The sequence below is a fragment of the Schistocerca serialis genome, chromosome 2 (assembly GCF_023864345.2).
Source record: "Schistocerca serialis cubense isolate TAMUIC-IGC-003099 chromosome 2, iqSchSeri2.2, whole genome shotgun sequence".
Lineage (NCBI taxonomy): Eukaryota > Metazoa > Arthropoda > Insecta > Orthoptera > Acrididae > Schistocerca > Schistocerca serialis.
Genome location: NC_064639.1, coordinates 918,788,434 through 918,795,097, shown reverse-complemented (window position 1 = coordinate 918,795,097; position 6,664 = coordinate 918,788,434).

Here is a 6,664-nt window from a genome sequence, read left to right as displayed (position 1 = left end):
TGTTATGAATTACAACCATGTTTAAAAAATTGATCAGTTATATCTAATAAATGGTGAGCATTTATTTTATATAACTGACCAACGTTGGTGTAATTTAAAACCGTTTGCATAAAACCATCAATGATTGTTATAAAAAATCACGTGTACAATCGTACAAAATGGGGAAAAAAGTAAGAGTATGGTTGGGGAGGGGGGTTGGTGCATAGCGAATCAGGAAATGGTGCACATTAGAATTAACAGGAATTCATCAGAGGTATTAAATAGATTAGGGGTGGCGAGTTATTGATGTGGGAAGGAGGAAATATGGGGTAGTCAGATTAAGTAGGTGAAGTGAGGGGGGAGGGAGGGGGAGTAGGAAGACGACAGCCAATGTTCGCAATGTTTACAGTGTTACCTATACATATACACTTATACTGCAATGTTATTTACACAGGTGCTTAAAAGGAATGGCAAGCCTCTTACTGTATGGAGGTTAACAACTGTAGTAAATGTACTAAATATTACAAACTTAAAATGTTAAAATGTACAGTACAGTTCTTCATTAATAATATAAAATGTAGTACTTAGCACCAGTTCTTCCATTATTTTAAATTATATTAAAATATAAAGAACAATCTTCACTTTATAGGTAAAGTTTCTTGGAGAGGTAATCTTCTATTATTAAAAGGACTGTGAGCAACAGACCAGATTTGATTGTGTGAGGGGAACAACATCCAGAAGGAATTTGTTGGCTGGTGTTGGAAGGGTAGTCAGAATAAGTGGGTAAAGATTAAAAACAAGGGGCAGGGGAGGGGGGGGGGGGGAGAGAAGAAGGAAAACTAATGTTTACAGTGTACACAGTCTTCACCATATGTACACCTATACCGCAATATCATTTGCACAACTATTTGTATGAGCGTTAACAACTGTAGTAACTGAACTGAACGTTAAAAACGTAAAAAGTACATGACAGTTTCCCATTGCAAATACAGTAATGTACAATACAACACCAGTTGTTGCATTAATTCGAAGACAAAAAAGTGTAATGAAGAACCTTCACTTTTAAAGTAAAGTAAATAAGGAGTGACAGGGTACTGATGATGTGGGAAAGGTTGTAAGGTGGGGTAGTCTGAATATGTAGACAAAGACGAAAGGGGGGAGGGGAGGTATTGTGAAGGAGAAATTAATGCACACAATGTTCACAATGCTACCCATATATACACCTACACTGCAATATTATTTGAACAGGTACGCAGAAGGAACGATAAGCCTCTTGTAGTATGAGGTTAACAACTGTAGTAAATATAGTAAATGCATGTGCATGGTCTAGAAAAGAGAATAGTGAATTAACTTTCAACCAACACTGATCTGAAGGTATCTAGTTTTCTTCTATTTCATCATTCAATAGCTAGTGCAATGGCTCTTATTAGTTGACTGTGCATTTTAATTTCTTCCAGTATATTCTTTTTCTTACTTTTTGATACTGTGTGTAGAATTTTTAAAGCCTGATTGATTTCTTTTACTTGGTTTACTCTGAGAACTATGGAACTTAACAGCTGAGGTCATCAGTCCCCTAGAACTTAGAACTACTTAAACCTAACTAACCTAAGGACATCACACACATCCATGCCCGAGGCAGGACTCGAACCTGCGGCCGTAGCGGTCGCGCGGTTCCAGACTGAAGCCTTTTGCTTGGTGTTTAATGTCTCTGAGGTGCTTGCTAAACGTTGAAGTGTTGCTTTCTGTGCTCCTAATATGTCCCACTATCCATATTATTTGCAGTCATACATTAGCGATCAACAATAGCTGTCCAGACTGAGATTTTCACTCTGCAGCGGAGTGTGCACTGATATGAAACTTCATGGCAGATTAAAACTGTGTGCCGGACCGAGACTCGAACACGGGACCTTTGCCTTTCGCGGGTAAGTGCTCTACCAACTGAGCTACCCAAGCATGACTCACGCCCCATCCTACAGCCTACAGGAGAGGAGGTACTGGCAGAAGTAAGGCTGTGAGGATGGGGCGTGAGTCGTGCTTGGGTAGCTCAGTTGGTAGAGCACTTGCCCGCGAAAGGCAAAGGTCCCATGTTCGAGTCTCGGTCCGGCACACAGTTTTAATCTGCCAGGAAGTTTCAACAATAGCTGCATTCTCTCAACGTATACACTGCGCAAATTCTCACTTACCCTAGAATGTGCGTCCTACACCATCCACAAAATTATCGCAAATACCCAATCACATTAGAGTGTGTATATCTCAAAATCCACAAAATACGGCCACAACGACTATCAGTGTCTTACGCCCGCCAGGATAACTACGAATCGCAACCAATAGATCAGTTCCGTGACTGACTGCAACTCCTCTAAACATGTAACTTTTTGAAACGTAGAAACAGCTTCTCCAATTCGTGCCTCACCTTTTACTCAGCTTGATAGCCCGTAACTTACTGCTTCTGTGACCACTAACAACTAATATTCACGCCTTCTTAGTGACAACTATCACATCAACGACAGACAACGTCGTAGCTAAACTTTTCAAAATCTTACAACCAGAAAATCTAAACTCACCGCCCGCAACATACCCTGATCCTTTCTTATGGAAATCTATACCTCAAATCAAACCAGCTCATTGACGATATTCCCAACAAATTAACACTGTTCTCGATCTCAACTAGATCACCGATCATCTGTGTTTTCCAGGCGACTATACGCGATATATCTAAATGGTGACTTTCCTCTACACCATCTCACACAGAGCTGACTAACCCTTATCAACCATAGGGGAACAAATTTTTTGACAATCATATTACGATTCTATTGCTTTTAAAAGTTAAATATTTGTTCTTCTGCGGTCTTTGCTGCGTCGTGTAGTGGCCAGCTAGATGGGATGGGATGGGATCTCGCGTGGTCAGAACACAGACATTCATAAATTTTGCCTAGAACAGCATATGGAGGCATGTACAACAGAAGTAGAATTTTATAAAAAAATCCTTCATAATATTACGTGTATAAACCTATGTTTCTAGCATTTGTAGACTTAGAGAAAGCTTTTGACAATGTTGACTGGAATACTCTCTTTCAAATTCTAAAGGTGGCAGGGGTAAAATACAGGGAGCGAAAGGCTATTTACAATTTGTACAGAAACCAGATGGCAGTTATAAGAGTCGAGGGACATGAAAGGGAAGCAGTGGTTGGGAAGGGAGTAAGACAGGGTTGTAGCCTCTCCTCGATGTTATTCAATCTGTATATTGAGCAAGCAGTAAAGGAAACAAAAGAAAAATTCGGAGTAGGTATTAAAATCCATGGAGAAGAAATAAAAAAAAAATGGCTCTGAGCACTATGCGACTTAACTTCTGAGGTCATCAGTCGCCTAGAACTTAGAACTAATTAAACCTAACTAACCTACGGACATCACACACATCCATGCCCGAGGCAGGATTCGAACCTGCGACCGTAGCGGTCACGCGGTTTCAGACTGAAGCGCCTTTAACCGCACGGCCACACCGGCCGGCGAAGAAATAAAAACTTTGAGGTTCGCCGATGACATTGTAATTCTGCCAGAGACAGCAAAGGACTTGGAAGAGCAGTTGAATGGAATGGACAGTGTCTTGAAAGGAGGATATAAGATGAACATCAACAAAAGCAAAACAAGGATAATGGAATGTAGTCGAATTAAATCGGGTGATGCTGAGGGAATTAGATTAGGAAATGAGACACTTAAAGTAGCAAAGGAATTTTGCTATTTGGGGAGCAAAATAACTGATGATGGTCGAGGTAGAGAGGATATAAAATGTAGACTGGCAATGGCAAGGAAAGCGTTTCTGAAGAAGAGAAATTTGTTAACATCGAGTATAGATTTAAGTGTCAGGAAGTCATTTCTGAAAGTATTTGTATGGAGTGTAGTCATGTATGGAAGTGAAACATGGACGATAAATAGTTTGGACAAGAAGAGAATAGAAGCTTTCGTAATGTGGTGTTACAGAAGAATGCTGAAGATTAGATGGGTAGATCACATAAGTAATGAGGAAGTATTGAATAGGATTGGGGAGAAGAGAAGTTTGTGGCACAACTTGACCAGAAGAAGGGATCGGTTGGTAGGACATGTTCTGAGGCATCAAGGGATCACCAATTTAGTATTGGAGGGCAGCGTGGAGGGTAAAAATCGTAGAGGGAGACCAAGAGATGAATACACTAAGCAGATTCAGAAGGATGTAGGTTGCAGTAGGTACTGGGAGAAAAAGGAGCTTGCACAGGATAGAATAGCATGGAGAGCTGCATCAAACCAGTCTCAGGACTGAAGACCACAACAACAACAACCGAGCACCTGTAGCTAACTTCTGTCAGGAGAGTTAATTTGGAGTTGGAACGGCTGCTTATGTCGGGTGCAGGGTCACACATTGGAATGGTTCCTGTTGATTCTCCCAATAGGTGGGATTATATTAGGCATGACCTTCAATTCAACAGGAAAGGGAAGTGTTAACTGGTTGGGAAAATAGCAGGGAAGTTAAAGGGGGGAGGCACTGTCATGAGTGATAAAATCCCAGTGGTTATATGGTTCAGAAAAGACCCTTTTCTAGGGTAGGGAGGACTGAAATAAACCAAATTTTAAAAGAGGTTAGGATTGAGACAAACCATCAGTTTGAGACAGAAACCAAAAATCATAATTCTAGCTTATTGCATCAGCATAAGCAGCTGTTGGTTAAGAATTTTCAGCAATCAGCAGAAATTTCAACTCTACCCAGTTTTAACTCAGTCAGTGTGAAATGTCAGCTGCCTTTACTGCATCAAAATATTCGAGGACTGAGAAATAAAATTAATGAATTAATTATCTGCATAGATGAATTAGAGTCCTCAAACCCAGCTGACATAATCTGCCTCCTGAACATCCTGTGACCACAGGTATAGAACTTTTAAGTGTTACAGGATTTAGGTTAGCATCTTACTTTTGTAGAGCAGAAATAGAGAAAGGAGGAGTTGCCACATTCATCAGGAACTGTCATAATTTTAAGAATATAGACGTTCATAAATTTTGCCTAGAACAGCACATGGAAGCATGTGCAACAGAAGTAGAATTTCATAAAAAAATCCTTCATAATATTAAGTGTATATCGAGCATCTTCTGGTAACTTTAATCTGTTCATAAACCACCTTTAAGCTGTACTGGCCCATTTAACAACACAAGAAGAACTTATTTGAGTTAGTAACGCTACCATTCAACTTAATTCCCACTGTAAAGTTCCCAACTTGGGTAGCCAATTGCTCACAAGCAGCCATTGATAATATCTTTAAAGAAAAGTACAATGAACAAAATTATATTACAAAACCAATAGTCAATGACCTCTCACACCAAGACATGCAGTTCCTTCTGTTAAATGGTAATATTGAACAGGATATAAAATATGTTAAATCTGAACTCAAAAGGTTAATCAATAAGCCAAAAATTGATTATTTTAGGACACTCCTCAGAGACATTCACTGGAGTGATGTTTACAGTGCTCGCAGCATGAATGAAAAATATACCAGTTTTGCTAGTAAAGTTCTTACCTTATTTGAACACTGTTTTCCCCCAAAACTAACCAAGGTTAGAGCAAAGTCTACGAAGAAGTCATGGATTACTCAAGGAACAGAGGTTTCTTATAAAATAAAAACAAAAAAACTGTATCTGTGAATGCGAAACAGTTCTGATATTGATGCTATAGCACATTACAAGAAATACTGCAAAATATTAAAGACTGTAATACAGACATCAAAGTAAATACAAGGAAAAAAGTAAATAGTCACATCAGATAACAAAATAAAGACAATGTGGGATATAGTGAAGGAGGATACTGGTAGAACCAGACATGAAGAAGGGCAAATAGCGTTAAGAGTAAATGATACATTGGTGGCTGGTGTGTATAGCGTTGCAGAACTTTTTAACAAGTATTTTATAACTGTTACTGAAAATATGGGGTTGTCAGGTTTTGTAGATGCTGCCATGGGATACCTCAGACCAGACATTTCAATTAACTTCCATAATATGACTTTGACACTAACTACCCCATCAGAAGTAATGGCCATCACAAAACCTTCAAAATCAAAAACATCTACTGGGTATGATAAAATACAAACAAAGTTAATTAAAGAATGTGATTATGAGTTAAGTAACATATTAAGATATCTGTGTAACCAGTCGTTTATCAGTGGAATATTTCCTAGATGCTTGAAATATACTGAAGTTAAGCCACTGCTTAACAAGCGAGATAAGGAAATATTGTCAAATTTCCATTCAGTTTCACTTTTGCCAGCATTCTCAAAAATTTTAGAAAAGGTGACGTACAATAGGATTTATAATCATCTTATCACAAATAACATTTTGTCAAAGTTGCAGTTCGGGTTTCTAAAGAGTTCTGATATTGAGAAGGCTATCTACACTTACAGTGAAAATGTACTTAATTCATTAGACAAAAAATGGCAGGCAACTGGTATATTTTGTGATCTGTCAAAGACATTTGACTGCGTAAATCACAATATCCTTTTAAGTAAATCAGAATATTATGGTGTAACAGGAAATGCTGCAAAATGGTTCAAATCTTATATCTCTGACAGGAAACAAAGGGTGTTACTAGGAAAGAGACATGTATTAAGCTATCAGGCATCATCCAACTGTGAACTAATTACTTTTGGGGTACCACAAGAGTCCATCTTAG